This window comes from Saccostrea echinata, unplaced genomic scaffold, assembly GCF_033153115.1.
Source record: "Saccostrea echinata isolate AGI-Se365-2 ecotype Australia unplaced genomic scaffold, CSIRO_AGI_Sech_v1 ptg000039l, whole genome shotgun sequence".
Taxonomy (NCBI): domain Eukaryota; kingdom Metazoa; phylum Mollusca; class Bivalvia; order Ostreida; family Ostreidae; genus Saccostrea; species Saccostrea echinata.
In genome coordinates, this window is record NW_026889788.1 from 565,898 (window position 1) to 587,666 (window position 21,769).

The following is a 21,769-nucleotide window of genomic DNA, read 5'->3' on the forward strand; positions in this document are numbered from 1 at the left end:
TTGGTGTGTTTGTATTTGCATATGTAGGTGTTTTTTTATCTAACGCTTGTATATAAGAAAACATTTTTAAAAATATAGCATTTAAAAAAAGAAATTAGAAAGGAAATATATAATAATATGTTTGTGAGACATTTGTTGAGAAATCAATCATATTAATGTTGCAATAAATACTGGTATCATATTTTTTAAATGATGTTTACTGAAGCTAGCATAACATATTCGGAAAAACAATGATTGCATAACTATAACAATGGATACAAATTCTATGTCGAGACATTTTAATGGTTACTATCCATTTTTGGGACTACCGTATAGCGTGTATTTTAGCGGGGTATTAACTTTGGCTTATTTTAGCGGTTTTGTAGTAAGCCGCTAGAATTTTAATCGCCAAATTTGCACTCTTCATTATCACTACGGAATACAAAAAAATACTTTAAATAACTTAGATTAGTCTGTTGTGTGTGCAATATAACTTTTATCTGGTATTGTATTTATTCAAACATTTGTGTAAATCGGTATTCAAACGTATATTAAACGTACTGAAACTTATATGAGATAAATCTCCTCACTTTTGCAATGTCACGGAACTCTACATCCGCCAACAAAAGTTCCGCCAGAATTATTGGCATACCTTTGAGCAAGCAAAGCGCCAAATTTTACACCCGATATACGGTATCAGTTGAAAGCACAGTTAAAGTTAAATTCTCGAATAGAATTCATTAAAGAATATTTTGCCATTACTATTGCATGAAATATATGGAGATAACGAACAGTATTCAAGCTCAAAGTCCATTCAAAAATACAATAAAAAGAAGAGCAAACACAGACCTCTTAACATCAGAGGTGGGATCAGGTGTCATGGAGGAGTGAGCATCTTCTGCCGACCAGTCACACCCGCCCTGTGCTCCTTTTCATGATCAGGAAATAACGGAAAAATCTGTAGACAATTCAGTGTGTAAATAATAACATAACAATTAGTATAAAAACGTCAGTTAGAATTTTTCGTTTGACTTTATGATAGATTGTATTTGCTGACAAGATCATTGTATCGACCATAACACTTACGAAATGATGACTTTAAACGAGACTGTTGATATTCTTCTTTCGTCAACTTGTTTGTCAATGACTTACCTCGTTTTAGAAATTGTTCATACGTAGAGCATCCTCTTGCGTATCGAATAAACTGAGAGATATAAACCCCATATGCAGGTGATGACGATTGAAAAGTTAAAGTCATCACCTTTATCATAAAGCTTTGTTGGTAGATTACCATTTACGTCTTTTTCTAGTAAAATATCCAAATATGAAACAGATGTGTCAGCCTCCGTGGTATCTTTTATTTAATTTCAAGCTCACTGTGATATATCGTATCGACATATGAATGGAAATAAATATTGTGAATTGATAATACGTCGTCGATATATCTAAATGTTGAGTTGAAGGCCAGAACAAGAGTTTTCTTTTTCTCAGGCATAAGATTTTGAATAAATTCTGCTTCGTATGAATACAAAAATAGGTCTGGTAATAACGGGACGCAATCGGTACCCATGGAAATTCGAACAGATTGTCGGAAGAAACTCAAGCATCTTTTTAATATCAACTTCAGAGTACTTGTGTATACTATCAGAATGGTTTTTTTAACCAATCGCATGCAAATGACCAATCACGTGGTAAGTAAATTTACGAGTTCCATTTTTATTGAAAAAAGCAGCTGTCTATGATGTCAAAAAGCCTGGACTTTAATTTATCGTGGGTGGTTGAATATAGAGTTGAAAAGTCGTTAACTTTTGATATCCTTGAATTTGGTAAAAGTTTGTGATTTCAAAAGTTCCTTGGAATTTTTAAGTATCCTCATCTGATTTACACCACTTCTTGAATATATTGTTGTACAGTACTCCTGAAGTTTCTCCTTCACTGTTGTTGATATTTTAGTAAGGAGTAAAGAAAAATGCTAGGTAGAACATTTACTTGAACCCGCTATGTATCCTTGTTTGTAAAGATGTTCATGAAGTTTCGGAATCAAATATAAAAAAAATATAAAATGATAAATACCTTCCTTGCTTCAATTGATTTGAACCTTGTGAACTTTGACGAGTTGAGAATAATTTGAAAGAAAATACTACGGAACAATTGTTTTGAAGTCATTAATACGTATACCCCGTATAACTCTTTTCATTAATGAGCACCTGTTATATTTTTTAAAAGAAGCTGTAACAGTTTTTTGTGCGCAGCATTAATAATACACCTTCTCAAGGCTTGACTAAACGATGAGCCATCCATACTTTCTTAAGTACCAATGAAATATGTTAATAATAATTGCCCGATTTTTAATAACAAAAAGAAGACAAAATCACTTCATTGCATTGAACTACAAATATGTAAAGATTTGGATAAATATTGACTCATTAGTCTACTTAGAAAAATTATGTTGATACTTGTATCAAAGAAATACTTGCGTTTTTGCAGCCATGGAAAAAAGAAATCAGCATATACATGTATCTGCAGTATTACTGCTAATAATTCTGCTTTACTCGAAAAATTAAAACATTTTTACCAGATTAGCACATGACAAAACAAGGAATAAGGAATGTGGAATGTATATGCGTGTACATAACACAAACACCAAAGTGTATATAATTTTTTTTAAAAATAGTAGCTTTTCAAAAAAGTGTGCCTTACTAAAGCTATCAATATATACGAGGGCTGATCGGAAAGTTCGGACTTCTGTCATAACTTTTTTACTTAAAGTCATATGATATCCAAATTTGGTAAAATTTACAACAAATTCGAATGGTTCATATCCAAGTTATCATATTTATGATATATTTCAAAATGGGATTACGGAGCAGGTCAATATTTAGTAATTTATAAATTATGCACTTGAAAATTATCCGTAGTCATATCTTTCTAAAATGAATAATCAAAAATGATAATCTAGACGTTCAGATAAGAACTTGTTGCATTATTGCATAAGCCAAATTGTTATTTAATAGTTAGGTTTGTTGAAAAGAAGTAAATTTCAGAGGATAGGTTATACTCTTTGAAAAAGGCAAAACGATGACGTCGTACACGGTCACGGAGCAGTGGTTAGCAATAAAATTTTGTGTTAAAACCAGAAAAAAACTTCTTTTCCTAAAAGAAAACATGACCTTGACAAACACCAGCCACGTGCTTGTGCGGAAGTTAGTGGTGAAAGGAAGGAAATCCTTAGTTTCATTTTGTTTGTTTTCATTTTGAGCATGTGACGCTCCTGATGTTCAGGGTTCAAAGTCCAGTTTTGTTGATTTCCCCAGTCGTTGAACGGCTAAATCACTTTGAAAAAGATTAACAAGACATTGAGGGATGTGATGGTACACATTGTCGTTTTGTACATATTGTCGTCAACGACAATATGTACCTACCCTCACTGCACCTATTGTCGTCCATCGGTACATATTGTCGCCTGCTGAAAATTTACACATGTACATAATGTCGCTGGCTACATTATGTGCCTTACTCTCATTGCAAATATTGTCTCCCTATATATGTTGTTGCTTAATAGCTTTTTGTTTTTGTTTTTTTTTTTTTTTTAGTAATTTTGTGAATGTAATTAGTGTGTAAAACACACTAATGTCTCTCGTATGCTATTTCATGAGCGTGATTGTGACGGTACATTTTTTCGTCCTTTTCATATTTTCGCCGGCGACAATGTGTACCTACCCTTACTGCGCATATTGTCATCCATAAGTACATGTCGCATGACAATGCAAAGCAATTCTTCCGTATAAATATGACTATTCATTGTTCTGCTGTTTTTTAGAGGGAGCTTTTTTTTTTTTTTAAAAAAAAAAGTTCCCTATATATTCCTATGTAAAACTTTGATCTCCCATTGTGGCCCCACCATGACCCCATGATTTGAAGATACTTGAATCTACATTACCTGAGGATGCTTCCTTATAAACATCACTAATCACAGGCCTACTGCTGTTCTTTGGTTGATCTGGAAATTTCAGAACCGGGGGTGGGGGTGGGGGGTTCAGAATTTTTTTTACACGCAAAAAAAAAATGTGTGTGAAGGTGTGTTACTGTATATGATGAGTGAATTACATTGTATTTAATTACAAATTTTACCTGTAAACTAAATTGAGAGTATATACAAGTAAAACAAACAGAATTTATAAAAGCCCAAAATAAATCAAACAGGTGCAGTGTTTCGGTACTAGATCCACCTTTGATTCATGAGAAGATTTTAAAACATATTCTGTATTTATTCCTATGAAAAACTTTGATCACACATTGTGTTCCAACCCTACCCCTGGGGGACATTATTTGAACAAAATTGATTTTGTTTTTGTTAGTTGTTTAACGTCCACCTCAAGAATTTATCACTCATATGGAGACGCCACCACTTGTCGGTGGAGGGCAGCAAATTTAAACCCATACTCGGCACTCAGGGCCATTGAGTAGTGAAGAATCTTTTTCGTACCAGCGTGTACAAAGTTGGACGCTAACTATGTAATGAAGCTTTCACATAAGTATCATCTTTTCTGACCCAGTAGTTCATGAAAAGAAGATTTTGAACGAATTGTTCCTATGTATTCTATGAAAAAATTTAATCACCTATTGTAGCCACACCCTTCATCCGAGGGAAATGATCTGAATTAAACCGAATCTACACTTTATAATGAAGCTTTACATAAGTTTCAACTTTTCTTTCAAAGTTGCTATTGAGAAGATTGTTAAAAGATATCACTAAATGTTCACTTATTCCTAACCACTTCCCTTGAAAAAGGGCATGGCCCTTCATTTGAACAAACTTGAATGCCCTTTATCCATGGATGCTTTGTGGTAAGTGTGATTGAAATTGGCCCAGAATTTCTTGAGAAGAAGCTGAAAATGTGAAAAGTTCACAGACGGACGGACAGGCAGAAGACAGACAAATTGTGAACAGAAAATCTCACGTGAGCTTTCACCTCAGATGAGCTGAAATGTCAACCCCAATACCAATTATATCGGCACATGTATTAGAATAACGCAAAAAAAAAAAAAAATCCAGGTAATAATTGCTACTGAACAAAGAATTAATATTCAATCTCCAAGTATGTACGAGGCTGTTATAACAGATATCTCAAGAATTACGGTATCTTTGACATATTATAGTGATGTGAGCTAATCCTGAAACACAATCTTCTGACCAAACCTTTTCTCGATCCCTAGAGTATTGCCAGTTATGCTAAATAGACACAACTGATATACTTGTTTATTTGCCATACACTTTTTCTATCCTTCTGTCTGCCTGTGTGTTTGTCAATTTCTCTCTCTCTCTCTTCACGGCCTTGGTAAATATTCTTCAACACAATATATCGGCTACACAATCTGATTAAAATCAACTATTTGTTTGGCTACGTTTACTACGTACTACGTCACAAGCGTTTGTGACGTAGTACGCAGTAAACGTATCCAAACAAATAGCTGATTTTTATCAGATTGTCAGCGACAGAATGTGCAAATGTTCACAATACATATTGTCGCCGACGACAAAATATGACGATGCGTGAACGTGAATTTTGTCGTCCATTATGCAGGAGGAAAAAGGCTCGTCTCAATAGATATTGTCATTGGCGACAATATGTACCGATGGAAACTTGCAAAATTAGAAAAAAGAATTAGAAAAGATTAAAAACAGTCCTGCAATTGATACAAAGTATCAAAACGATCTTAAACAAAAAATCAAAGACATTTATACGGTTAAGACAGAAGCTGCAATTATAAGATGTAAATGTAGGTGGTTTAGAGAAGGAGAAGAACCTTCTAAATATTTCTTTCAATTAGAAAAAAATAATGGAGAAAAAAAATTGTGGACTAGAATTAAAGCAGAAAATGGCACTTATAAAACTGACATTGACTCAATAATTGAAGAGCAAATAAATTTTTATTACAAATTACTAAATACTGAGGGTTGGGATAGAGAAAGCGGAAATTTATAATTAGAGACGGTACAATGTAAATTAGATGAGGGTGACGTAAACATGCTTGACATCGATATAACTGACCACGAGATCTACAAAGCAGTTATGTCATTAAAACCAAATCAATCACCTGGGAAAGATGGAATACTGTCAACTTTTTATCAACTATATTGGGATACAATTAAAATTGAATTTTCAAAAGTAATAAAATATATTTATCAAAAGAATATACTCTGTGACTCGCAAACTAAAGGAGTTATTTCATTAATACATAAAGGGAATGAAAGAGAAGATGTAAAAAATTGGAGACCTTTAACTATGCTTAACAGCGATTATAAAATTATTGCTAAGATACTCTCTGAGAGGTTAAAGGTTGTATTGCCAAAATTAATTCACCCAGATCAAAAAGGGTTTGTTAAGGGTAGAAATATAAGTGATGCAAATAAATTAATTCAAGACATAATCAATTATGCAGAAAAAGAAGATTTAGTAGGGGCAATAATATTTCTGGATCAACAGAAAGCCTTTGATAGAATAGAATGGGGGTGGATAGAAGCCACATTACAGAGATTTAACTTTGGTGAAAAATATTGTAAATGGAAAAAAATGCTTCTAATAAAATCAAAAACTTGTATTAAAACAAATGGATTTGTATCAAAATACTTTTCAATATCAAGATCAGCAAGGCAAGGTTGTCCAATAGCTCCCCTACTTTACGTGCTTCAAATAGAGCCTATGGCTTGTGTAATCAGACAAAATCCTCAGATAAAGGGCATCTTAATTCCTGGAAAAGATCAACATATAGAGTGTAAAATAAATATGTTTGCCGTTGACACACAGCTATTTAATAAAGAGGAAGAATCTATAATAAATTCCTTTAATATTTAAGAAGTATATGAAAGAGCTTCAGGGGCAAAAATGAACTTTTTAAAAACTAAAGGGTTGTTTATTGGAAAATCAAAGGGTAAAATACCAAAATTTAAAAAAAAATTCAATGGATAAAAACTACCATAAAAACTTTAGGGGTACATCATGGATATAATATCGATACTTGTGGAATATGGTTGGAAAAAATAGAAAAAATTATGAACAGTTTGCATGTCTGGAAAACTAGAAACCTTACATTTAAAGGGAAAACTTTGATAATAAAGAATTTGATAATTCCAATTATTTGTTATGAAATAGAAATGAGAGGAATACCAGATATTTATGCCAAACAAATAAACGACATTATCTGGTCTTTTATTTGGGATAATAAATTGAATAAAATAGACAGAAATGTGTGCTGCTTAAGCAAGCATGAAGGAGGAATGAATATGACAAATATATTTAATTTTATAAAAAGTGAACAAATAAAAACAATTTATAAAATTATGCATTCAAAGTTAGAAACATGGAATGCTATTGGTAAATACTGGTTACAGAGTAAAGATATACACCCAAGTCAAGAATATCACTTATGCACTTGTTCGGATTTATCTCAAATTTCCTTAAAAAAAATGTCTAGCTTCTATAAAAAAGCACTTATCGCATATAGCGAATTTCAGTCAAAATTTGAGCCAGAGAGTCGAGAAGAAATACTCAATCTCTCTTTGTTCGGTAATAAACTTATACAATTTAATGGGAAAGCCCTATATGTTGAATCATTTATTAAAAGTGTTTTTTTTTAAATTAAAGACATTCGGAATGATGAGAAAAACTGTTTTCAATACAATGACACTATTTTTAATGAATTATTAGACAAAAGATGCTGGATTTTTGAATATAGTAAAATAAAAGCCGCCATTCCTAAATCTCTTTATCAAATAATGAAAAGAAACAACTTAATATCCAACAACAAAATAAAACTCCCTTATAAGTTGAATAATAATTTACTCATTCAAAGAGGTACTAATAAAGTGATAAATAATGATGATCTCAAGATAAAAAAAAACATAGGAAAAAATATTAAATAAGAAAAAAATTCCAAAAAGTCAAGAAAAATGGGAAAAAATATATCAAAATAACATACAGTGGATTTCAGTTTGGGACAGTACTTCAAGAGTAAAAGAAAAAAAATAAAATTCAAGAATTCCAATGGAAAAGTGTGCATAATATATTGTATACTGAAGATAAATTAAGTAAAATCGGACTTTCCAATGGTTTATGCAACTTGAGTAAAAGCCATAGGGAAAATCAACAACACCTCTTTTTTCATTGCACAAAAGTTAAACGAACACTTAAATTAGTAGAAGACATAATTAAAAATGTGTTTCAACTGAAGGGTTTTTTTTTATCAGTTGATCAGCAAACAATAATATTAGGGTACTTGAAGGAACCGCAAATTCCAAGAACTTTTGTTAATACCTTAATATATATCTATAAATGGGTCATATGGAAAACAAGAAATAAAGTTAAATATGAGAATCTAAAAGTAAATGACTCAAGTATTAAAATTGCTTTTAAAAATGAAATGAAATCGAATTTCCTATTACAATCACATGATTTTACAAATTTTCAATTAAGGGAGAAAATGAATAATATTTTTCAAAATCCTATGTATTTCTAATACTAGTAATAGTCAATATCTGCTGACACACTTACTACACTAGTTACTGTTTAGGTTACTTTAATTTGCTTGTGTCATTTCACACACAATAGTAACTGGAAACTTAATGATTAAAATAATTTTAAAATGAATGTTAAGTTCATTTTTTTTCCGTAAAATGTAATGTGAAAAAATTATACATATATTCAGAAAATTTGTTTTGCTGTTTGTTTTGTTTTTGTTTTTCTTCCTCTTTTTTTCTAAAAATACTCTAAGTATTGTTTTTGTTGAGCACTATACCATAAAAAAGACCTGTTTTGAAGGGTGACCTGGCCCTCGATACTAGTTACAGCGGGAGTGATGGACTCATTTTTCTTTTTCTTTTTTTATTAGAAATTCCCACTGTAACAAGGGTCATGTTTGTATATGTGTATGTTATATTACTATTGTTATAAAAAAATTAAACAATCAATTATATATGCATAAAATTTCCTTTTTTCCAACTTTTTCTTCACTTTCTGAGTTTTATGTATCCATTACTGTGTATTGTGCATATATACACATATAGTTTATACAGATGTTGGTAGCATTATTAATAATTTATTCTTTATTGAATATAGTAGTATAAAGAGTTGAATTGATGTGATGGAAGAGTAATACACCGTGTGTACATGTACTAAACAATGTTAATTAACGTATCATTTTAGGTTTATATTATTTATCGGTTGATTAAGTGTATTGTCATATTATCTTGGAACTGTCTATCTATATTATATAATATTATACAAATAAATATATATTTAATAAAAAAAAAATATATGTACCGATGGAAGATAGTATGTGCAGTAAGGGTAGGTACATGTTGTTGTCGACGACAATATGTACAGAGCAGCAATATGTACCGTCACAAAGGATGATTTCATTGTCTTTTACAGTTATATTTAACTTAAAACGCTTTTATACCAAAAAGTAAAATTTTAACGCAGGTCATTTGCTCAAACAAATGATGCAATCCACTTCTTTATTCTATGACATTAATGAAACCAATGTATGATGATTCCGGTCTCCTGGAAGGCCAAACTTCGTTGTCTTTTTGTTTATAGGTTTTTCATTAAGAAAAGATGAAAAACAAACACTGCTTTCCTATGGAATAGTTTTCGTTCTGACTTTCAGAACCCTCACGTTAAAAGGGAGCTAACTTTTATTTTTTTTTTTGTCTTCTAGCTTTTCTCTGTATCGAAATAGCTGTCTATTTTTCTAATTTGATTGATTCTTACATTTCGATTATTAAGTTTCCTTTTAGATTAAATTAAAGACGTAAACTCTTCTTTCTTGGTACTTTAAATATTAATTTGAACCCATTATTTGTAGTTGTAGAGGTTTTCAAAGACCTTACATGCATTCAATGGCATTGTACTGTGCATAGAAATATGCATAGAGTTTGGCACAATTAAGACATCATACGAAATGTTGATACAAATGACAAATTTTGGGAGCAGATATCCTAGCAAATTGTTTAAATTTATGTATATGCACACAAAGATTTGCTAAAAGTAAGGATTATACTTCAATTCTTGTTATTTTCGTCGGATAGAGCAGCTACATTCTTGCATTTGAAATTAATTAATAATTATATGTTATATCTGTACTTGGAATAAGAAACTGCTGGCGTTGGAAGGTAGATTTAGGGTGCTTTCACGGATGTCTGAGCTTTTCATTTTTTCTTTAGAAATTGAATTTCCTAGCTACGAGACTGTTACCTCTGAATAAAAGTTTGACAGATCAGAAGTAATTTTCTTTACATCTTTTTAAGAATTTCTACCTTAAACTCCACTTACCTTGTTCAATTTTAAATTGCATTGATCAAACTACAGAGATGGTCAATGAAGAAAATTATTAATCCACTTCTATATTAGAAATTATGCAATTTTTAAAAAAAAATATAAATGGATGTTCCCATATAAAGCCTAAATTTATTTCAAGGGGGGGGGGGGATTGGGAATCTTTAAAGATATTTTTTAAATAATTTGATCTACTCACATTTAAATTGTATTATTTTCATCTTGTAAAATGTAAAAATAATTTTACTTATCATGTTGTTAATTTAAAATACTTTTCTTGAATTAAAGATTGGTAAATAATTTGGATACAAAGGTGTAGAAGTACGTAAACGTACTTTAATGATGATATATAGCTTTAAATTTAAAAAATGTACAGTAAAAGGTATGGTTCAGAGGTTAATCAATGGCTAAATCACTTTTTAGAAAAGTATGAAAAGACATTAATGGACTAAGTGCTTTAAAACTTCTGGAGGCTGTAAAATAGAACAAAAAGGAACCCAATACTTCAGCCGCCCTATGGCAGAACAACTTTTAAAAATGAATAATTACATTTCCTCGAACAGATACATTGTACATAAGAGCTCTTTTAAATAATTTAGACAAAATTTTCAACAGGTCATTTGCTAAAAAATGATACATTCCACTTTACATTGTGTGATATGATTGAAACTTGTTTTGTGCCACAGTTAAATTTGAAATGATGGAGAACCCTGAATTGAACATGTACAATGGTTACTTTGAAACAAAATAACATGTATCATATAAAATAATATAAAATCAAAAACTGAGAAAAGAAACTTATTGACCAGAAATTGCAAAATGTAATCCTTCATCTATTTCAATGATCTGTTCTCTTCAAGCAGAACCTGTTTAAATTTCTCTGTTTCTGAAATTAAGTCAAGGTTCATATAAGGATTTTCCGTTTCATTGTTTTGCTGGATTGACCGTTTTAAAATTCGGTGCAATGCTTTCATCTCTACTCGTTTTTTGATAAAGAAAATTTCGTCCCAACTCTCCACTTCACACTGATTTAGTAGTCTTTAATTAAGCCTTGCATTCCTAAAAATAGTGTAAATTGTCAGAAAAATCACTTTTATTTGGCTAAACAATCGGACTGTCTCAGGCAAATCAATCAAAAAATTTCAAAAGCATAGTTTTAGTATGATATATACCTTATGAAAAACTGTGTATTTTCAATATTTAGAGAACCTGCTGGCATTGGAATGAAGATTAAGGGTGTTTTCACGGATATTTGCGCTGTTCATTTTTCCATTAGCAATTGAATTTCATAGCTACGAGACTGTTACTTCTGAATAAAAGTTGGACATATCAGAAGTAATTTTCTTAAATGGTTTATAAAAAACTAATAATTAAAGCTCTGCTAACCGTTTTCAATTTTAAATTGCATTGATAAAACCGCCTGATGGTTAATAAAGAAAATCATCAGACCATTTCTCCTATTTTTGAAGCTATGCCATTTTTATTTAAATGGTTGTTGCCTGTTACAGCCTGAAGTCCGTGTATTGGGAATCTTTAAAACTTATTTTAAATACGTTTATCTAATAAATTTGAATTTAATTATTTCCACCTTTTACGAGGGACCAAAAGTGATGTCACAACTGCTAAAATAATCTTTATAATTGAATATTATCAACAAAAGTTTAGATATGTATTTCGAGATTTGCCGTAAAATTTAATTTATCTATATATAATAATTTTAAAAATTTAAAGATAAACACTACGTTAGGTTTTGTCTACCGCCGCATGGCAAGAATTTACCGACGTCTGTATGATTTTACTTTTCGGCAATCATTTTTGTAGTTTATTTGCAAATCTTTTCAACCTCACACAAGCTCTTTTGAATAATTTTTACTGGGATTTTGCTGTCTTGTTTGAAAGTGTTTTTAAAATTATTTGAAGTTCGAAGAGTATATGAAAAAACGTATATGAGAGAGATTTAAAAGATTTCTGGATGAACAGAAAATAAGTGCCGAATTGAAACGTTATTACGACGTCGGTATATTCTTGCCGTGTGGCGATAGACGAGACCTAACGTTGTATTTATTTGAATATTAAAAAAATAATGAATATATCCAAATTAAATTTAAAGGCAAAAGTCAATATAGAAAAGGGTATTTATATATGAAATTTTGTTGATATTTTTCGATTATTAAAGATTTTATAGTAGTTGTGACATTTCTTCTGAATCATGCATGTTATATTTAATTTACTTATCCCATCGTCGTGGACAAGTTGTCTAGAGTGAATAATAATCATCACTGCGTTCTTAAAGTTTCACTACAATTTATTACAGGTTTCATCATTATACATAGAAAATTTCAAATAGATATATGCATAAATAAACAAATTATGAGATTTTATGTTATGTGTGGTATCGCCTTACGGCGCACGGATGATAACGTCAAAGTGCATGAAGCAGCGTCACGTTTCCTCTTTGCTAAAAAAGATGGATAAGCTCCACTTAAATTCGGGAATTTCATTGATGCACATACTTGAGTTTCCCTTTATTCCTCCATAAACAGTCGAGTAACCAAACACACATGGGACCTTCTGAAGATTTATTAGTAAGTTATGGACAGTACTCTATCATTTAACTAAATAGGCTATCTTATATCGACGGTCTACAGTGACAGCGTCTTTCGCTATTGCCAGTAGCTGTTTGTCCGTATGTTTTGTTCTACCCGGGGACTTTATCAAAAAGATTCACTTAGAAAACTCCCATTTCACTTGTACATGTATACTAAAGTTCTAGTATTTTTTTTGTTTAGTTATTTAAAGTCTCTAGGGGCATCATTACTACATCTAAATCAAACTAAACTGCTCTCGTCGTAACGTCATCAAACATCGCCATTATTCGTGTGTTTTGTTTACCACTTTCCCATCTCAAATGCTCAGGAAAATTAAGCAAATGCCTTGAAATTTTCCAAAAGACGACAAAATCGATAGTGGATTAAAAATAGGATTTTTTTAACCTCAATCTCATCTATTTAATACTTTTATTTCGAATTCATACTAGAATATTCCCTGATAAAACCCCGATATTTTGGTCGTGCGCTGTAGGGCCATACCCTGTGCACATTCAAGTATAATAAAATCCTTATTTTTGAATATGATTTATTAAAAATATTAAGATATACTTAAATATGATTAATAAACATTTGCTGAAAATTTCAGCTACATGCGCCCATTCTTTTACAATAAAAACTCTTTGTCCACGATTTTTACCGAACAACCCTGGTACTTAATATGATAATATATAGCTTTAAAATTTAAAAATAGACATCAGAAGGGTATGGTCCAGGGGCAGCTTATTTTTGTTTGATATCCCTATTGGTTCAATGGCTAAATTACTTTGGATAAGGTTTGGAAAGACAATGAGGGACTAAGTTAGCGCTTCAAAACTTCTCAGCGGCTGTACAATAAAGGAAAAAGGAATATCATGCTTTTAGCCACCGTTCGGTGGAATAATTTTTAAGAAAAGATAGTTACTTTTCAGTTTTTTTTATATTCTCAGATATATTGTACTCAGAAACTCCTTTAATTTAATAAAGTAAATTTTTCACGCAGGTCATATGCTGATAAAATGATACATTCCACTATATATTCTGTGACATGAATGAAACCGAAGAGATGACAATTCCGGCTTTTCGGAAAGCCAAACATGTCTGTTTCACCAAATACTGCTATCTTATGGAAGAGTTAACTTTCAGACTTGCATAAACCTAATGTTAAAAGGGAGCTAACTTATAATTTTCTCTTTGCGTATTTTGATAAGGAAATTAGCTACTGACTCTCCATAAAAGAGTCCAAAAATATCTTAAGTGTTATTCTAAATTGTCCAGCGACTTCAAACGTTATTTTTCAACATACGTTACTTGATATAATAGAAAGCTGCTAAAAAATGTCATTGAAATTTACTTTCTTCAGTTTTTACTTTTTACATTAATCCAGAGTCAACAAAAACAGATTTGATGAAGCTAGACAACCACCACACAAGATCCATCCCATTTAGGGGTAGTGCACGTGACAATCAATAGAAATTTCGTAGAATATGCAATCAATAAAGCTGTTGCAAAAAAACTTTCTTGATTGGGTGCAGAAAACAGGACCTGTTCCTGATGAAATTTTCTTTGCATCTTTAATCCATAACCCTCATTTAGGAATTCCTGAAGGTTCAAAGATAAGGTAGAAAGGCATTTAAATATTGACTTCTTTTAAGATGGCATAAAGAAATTCCCTAATGATCTTGGCCATTGATCTTGATCAAGTATTCAAGGTGAAGGTGAAGGAACTCATTGCAGTTGCTCTCAAATTTCTACGACTATTTGTTTCAAAGTTTTAAATTTTAGTCTTTAACGATCTTTTCGCAGTTAATAGATTGAAGCTTTGTCTTGAGAAACGGAAAATATCAGTGAAGGTTTGGTGACTCTATGGTTTACGGTTTCAAAGGAATATTGATAATAATGTATGTGGTGAAAGGGGGGAATAACTTAAAGGGGTAAAGTATAAGGTTCAAGAAAGAAAAATATAAAATTTTGTCCATGTTCATGCCCTGTTCACAGATTTGCATTGTTTGTAATTTTTTTAAACGATCACTGTTCGTTAACTTCGCCTTTTTCATTTATAAAGAACATATCAAGGATGCCACATTGTAAAATTATCGTTGAAAGACGAAAGAAAAAATATAAAGAGCTACATTTCTTATGTAGTAGTAGTAGTGGTAGTAGTACATTTTATTTATAGTCAGACTATATACATTAAATAAAAAAAATGAGCTTTATAGCTCTTTGACCGACTGAAACATAGAACACATTTAGCACATATAAAATGTACAAATACATACAAGACAAAAACACACATAAACAAACAAAAGACACAGCGTTAGAACACACACAATGAAAATTTAGTTTGAAAATTGACGTTAGAAGAAAATTTCCTGACTTCAGAGAGTTCCAGAGCTTTTCTGCCTCATATCTGAACGATTTTATTCCATACCTAGTTGTTCCTGGTCTTTGAACCTCTGCAGTATTTTTATATATCTAAAATTAAGTGAAGTATTTTTTTTAAACAACTATATCTTGCTGAAAGACTGGACTTAAACCTTCGTAAATTTTAAACGTTTCTAGAGCAATGCACGCATTTTTCTAGTTTTCAGATTTGGTAGTATACATTAATATGATAATCTTTCATATGAGCTTTTATAAACTTTATGAATATTACCAGAATATTTTTTTCAATTTTGCGAATATTCTACTCAGAACAGAAGTGCCATGTTAGAACACAATAATTGAAGTTTGGCATTATGAATGAGTGAAATACTGTGTTTTCCTAACTTTGTTAAATGCTTCCCAATTCGTCTAGAGATCGCTTACAGTTGACCGTCCCCGCTGCTCCCGGTCTTGCCGATTTTTGGAATTGCAATTTTAGTAGGCCTAGGGGTTGGTACAAAATTAAGTTTGATCAAATGTATATTGATTAACGTTCCATTTGAGAATTTTCACTTATAGAGAGACGTCACTATATACCGATGAAGAGCTATACTCGACACATAGGGCCATTGAGCAGTGAGGGTCCTTTATCGTGTCAATACCTACCATGACACGGGAACTGTTTTTTTTAAAGATTGCATCCAAAAGACCAGTGACATCCACTTTTAATGTCGAGCGCTTGGCGAAGGAACAGTCACTGCCTAAGTTTTCGTTTCAGGTTTAACGCGTCGCGGCGCCCGAAAATCGAACCCGGGCCTCCCGATAACGAAGCAAACGCCCTACAACTGGGCTACTTAACCGTTCCAAAAAGATTAGAAAGAAAAAATGCAAATATATATGTTATTTTAATTTGATTGATCCAAAACCTATCTATAAAGAATCGAAATTCAAAGCAACCGCTTATTTTTCGTTAATACAACTGACACTATTAAGATCAAAATCTTTCCTTAGCGACAATGCATTTCATGTTTTCATCGCGATATGTTGTCAAAAGCCATATTCTATTAAACTAAGGCATAGTTCCCAAAAGTAGTTAGGACAGATCAACTTTCTTCTTACGCCAGTGAATATGTCATGTCAATTTGTATCGGTTCCAAAAACTGTCGATAAGGAATTGAAATTCAAAACAACCGCTTACTTTTCCTTAATTCAAATGACACTATTAAGATCAAAACCTTTCCTCAGAGACACATGGGTTTCATTGTTAAATGTTCCACAGTTTTTTAAGCTTGGGCATATTCCTAAAAAAAAGAACTCGGGGAAAAGAAATTGATTTTACTATCTTCTAACCCTAATGAGTTCTCAGTCAGTTTTCATATATCAAAAGGTTTTGTTCATTTCAGTTTATTAGGCGCTTTGATCCGTGAGTCAGAATCAAAGACCTTGACCCTTTATTCTGCAGCGGTGCCTCATACGCCAAGAGCCCGGCACTAGAAGTGAAAGTCCAGGGTCTTTCGGATGAGACCTTAAAAACCGAGGTACCGTATCGCGGTGGGCGTTGGCACGATAAAGAACCATCACTGCTCAATGGCCCTTAGTGCCGAGTATAGGTCTAAATTTGAAGCTCTTCACCGGTATATAGTGACGGCTCTATATGAGTGAAAAATGGTACCCAAAACCACATACAATCAATCAATCAAACTTTAAAATATGAGAAACGAAATAAGCACTTTCAAAAATAAACGTTCTGCTAATTTACAGCTACAGTCACATTGATCTCATGTTTACCTCCACTAATCATTTCTTATGTAAACACCAGTAAACTAGTTAGAACGGCTTTGAAAGCCACTCGTATAAATTTATTTTGCAGTGTGATTTTCAATAAAACATACAATGACGCGTAGATTTCAGTAAAATAATATTTAACATACTTAAACATGCCTCGTATGATTATTTGTACAGACAATGATATAAACAAAATGTCTTTCTTTGTTTGTTAATGCGGGAATTAATGGTTGCAGCTATTGCAGAAAAAATACAAAGGTATTCATTGTTTAAATGAGCTTTGCCTGTGTGTTAGTGCCTCTTCAGCTTGGTTATACAGGTTAAGAAACCGAGATTTAATAACTCCTTTATTATAAAGCTAAAACATTTTCCCATTGATTTATATCAATTATTTAAATTAAATGCGTGTCTTTCTCAGTATGGTATGTTAAGTAAAACTGTGTAAAATCAGCGTTAATCTTGCAGGTGTTCCATATCACATCATTCCAATAACCCTACCAAGCGTCTGAGTTGCTTATTTTATTGAGGATTATGACTTTTTTATTGTATTTACTTTTATATAACATACATATATGACATGACACGTGATATATCCTAGTTAGATCTGACTTAAGAATAAAATCAATGAACCCTTCGAATAAACTTTGAAAAATCAGGACACAAAGTCAATGATACAAAATAGTAGCAACGTAGGGATGAATTTTATACATCCTTCACGAGTTTTGCTGAACTTTGCATATAATACTCATTATTCTCGCTTTACAGTAAATAACAAGTTGCTGAACCAATCAATGAAGAAAGGCTTGTTTTCTATTTCTATTTCCACTAGGGTTAACGAACTAGTGGAAAGAGAGGGATTCACTTTCCATATGGAGGTATATTCAAATGTGCCTCTAAGTATTTCATATATAATTGGGGTATAAATGTTCGATTTCAGAATATAAGATAGCACCTATTCTAAATTTCAGGTTATTAAACATTTTATAAATGTGAAATACTGCAAAATCACAACACCTCTCGTTTATGTTTCACTGATTATGTTTATAAGGTGTTGAAAATTAATCTCATTTAATGTATACCAGTGTTTTCATATACTAATGACTCAAGAACACCCTGCCCTTAATACAAAAAATAGGTCAGCTAAAATATTCAGACGAGTCTTAAATTTTATTGATATTAACATTTAAAAGGTGTTTATTATTTGAAAGTTCAACAACCTTCACAGATTGATCAACCATTTTACGGAAATTTTGGTATAAAAGCTAAGTACCATGTCTAGATCGGAATAAAAAAATATAACATTTGCATCTTTCATTAGGATCCCCTGCAATTTTAACTGATTCTTCTTGAACTCTCCCAAAACCCACATCTGTTTAAAATACCTGGTAAATCGTTCACAGGTGAAATAAGAGAAAATACAGTATTAATTCTCATCCTACAAAAACTATTTCTTATTATAACTTAAAAATCACTTAAAAATAAGTTTAGGTGTCAAGACTACAAACTCTGAATCTCTGGTAGATTAAATACCGAAAACAATTACAGGTTCGCAGCACAGTTAAGGCTATAAAAAGGGGGCGGAGCCTAATTTGTACGGGAAATGTTAACTATGACATCATACAAAACCAACAATTCTTTAAAATACTACAAAATGAAATGATTTGCTATTTTAAACTATAGGAAACCATCAAACTACATAACTTACTATAACATGCTGTTTTGTCTTTAGTTAAATTCCACATAGCAAGGTATGAACAAGTCACTGATCGCGATGCACTTGTCGATGTGACGTCATTTCGTAAAACCTGACGCAGTTTGTTTGCAGTGAGAGGCGGATCAAGAAATATTTTCACAACGAAAAATGTATTTTATAATTAAATAAAATATTATTTAAAGATATTTAAGAGGCCATTAACTTGGATGCAATGTCCTCTTTATGATTTTATTCCTATTTAATTTATACTGTCGTATATTTGTATGCAAGTACATCGGAGGGTAATGTAAGGGTCTTAATAAATCGATGTAGTTCAAGGGCTGACACTTAATGGATCATAGTAAGCTTTTAAAAATAAATTTTAGAAGTATTAAGGTATTTGAAAAGTGCTGCGACCCTGGTGAAATCTTGATAATGAATTAATTTTATTTATATTTAATGCCGTTGACCCGCAAAATATTCAGCATGCGGTCATACAAATATGATTTTAACAATGGAATAGCAGAATCTATATAAGTTCGCAGCACTTTTAAGAAACTACAATGCATGTTGAAAATATTTATAAACTAAACTTAGAATTTTAACTTGGTTATGCCCTTGCACTAGTGAAATTTATAGGTGACCTCAATGCAAGTATATGTGCTAAAATCAAGCGACAAGTCTAAATATAAAATCTAATTGTCCTCATTATGTAGTTAATAACCATAATTACATTTGTCCGCTATAAGTAAAGTACTAAAAAGAGTCACCATCCTAATTAAGAATATATTTAAAATCACAAAAAACTGCCGATATTTCCATTGTGCACCTTAAATGTACTGCTTTTCCATGAACAGTTCCCTTCATAAAAGTTTGTTTATTTGTTTATTGTATAATCTCTCTCTCGAGAATTTTTCACTCATATGGAGACGCCACCACATGCCGGTGGAGAGCTGCAAATTTTGATCTATACTCGGCACTTAGGCCATTGAGCAGTGAGGGATCTTTTTCGTGCCAGCACCTACTGCGACACGGGGCCTCGGTTTATACGGTCTCATCCGAAGGACCGGTCTCCACGTCCCACAGTGGGATTCGAACCCGCGAGGTAAGGATCAACTTTCTACTCCGTGACTCTAGAGCGAACGCTCTAACCACTGCGCCACGAGGGCAACCTTCATTAAAGTAAAAGTGGAATAAGTATATAACAAAACAAAGATTTGGATTGTATGCAAAAAGATTACTCATCATAAAATAAAAATAATTAAAAGTTGTGAAGATATCCTTGAATAATTATTTGAAACAATACCTGGTATACAAAGAATGCCAATGTTACTTCAAAGGGATACTTGAATTAACCGGAACTAATTTATGGAACTATGCTTTGTGCTACTTTTCTACTTTACAAGATATACACGCATTTATGTCAAGGCAACACCCATATCAGTATTCGGCAAATTCAAACTTTTTTTGTAAACTGTAGCACTGATAAATCAGAAAAAAAAACACAGATAAAACATTTACTATTTTCATCCATTGAATATACGCCAATTAGTCTTCGGCTAAAAGAGTCACTCGACTATCATGCGTCATGTGACGTCCATAAATAGAAAAATATGCCTAAAAGAATAGTGAAAAGTTCATCACTACACAGGGGATAATTAATTTCTGTTTGTAAAAATAATCGCATATGAAACCTCGCCAAACGTTTTACACATACGATCAAAGAACTTTCATTAATTCATATGAACAACACGATTCTAGCAGCACTTTCCAAGTAATATAGAATAGAAGTAAATCTTATACGGTACCAATTTTAAATTAGATGCACCTTTCAACAAATTATGTCTCTTCAGTGATGCTCATGCCAAAGCACTGGAAATCCGAAATATTGGATTATGGTCAATAACCACTATTGTCATGTCCTCCCATCTGTGACCTTCAAGGTTGAAATGTTCTCCGACGGGTTCATTGAGTTTTTTGGTCCTAATGGTAGAACGGTGATTATTGACTCTCCTGCGGAGATCTCCTGCATGTTTCACCAACATACTGTTTGGAGCAAACTTTGCAACTGATGAGATAAATGCAGTTGTCTGTTTGACAGGACAAATTCCCTAGTTTTTTGTAGCTGCAGCCTGTAACGGGGCTGTTGAAACTGTCTGTGTCAGAGCTGTACTCACAGAGAAGACATCTTCTGTCAGAGCAAGTTTTAAAGCCCCCGTTAGGTAATGGATTGTCCAATCTGGTTCTTACTACCATGTCCTTTAGGTTCCTCGGGCGTCTGTATGCAGCCAATGGGGGCTCCTTAAAGACCTCTGCCATTCGTTTATTTGAGTGGAGAATTGGCAGATTCTTTTGAAGGATACCGCAGAGGTTCTTAAGGACGGGATGGTATGTGGTTACCAGAGGGACCCTGCCGCTTTTGTCTTTTTCCTTGTAGCGTAATAGGTTTTGCCTGTCATGTCCCGCCATCTCATCAATAGCAGTTTGTACGGTGCGGGCATTGTAGCCTCTCTTGCATAAGTGGGACTTAAGGAGACCGCTTTGTTCTTGATATAAGGCAGGGGATGAACAGATGCGCCGAATTCTGGTGGCTAGACCCTTAGGCACACCTTTAAATGTGTGTGGGGGATGACAGCTAGTTGGCAGAAGATACAGATGGGAATCTGTGGGTTTCGTGTGGAGACTGAACTCGATTTCACCATCAGTCAGGGTAGATGTAGTATCTAGGAATATGTTTTTCGAATTAGATACGTCTACTGTAAATTTGTTAGACTGATGAAAGGTGTTGGCAAACGAAATGAATGCCTCGAGGCTCTCGCGACATTCCACCCACTTCATCTCTATATCGTCAATGAAACGCAACCAGCTAAGGGGCCTAAATGGTGCTTGAAGTAGCAAGTTGCGTTCCAGTCTGCCCATGATAAAACTGGACTCTGACCCTACTAAAGAATTCTCCACCGCCATCACCAAAACTTTTGACGAAATGTTTGAGAAAAACGAGATTGGTATCAACGTCTATGAGACAC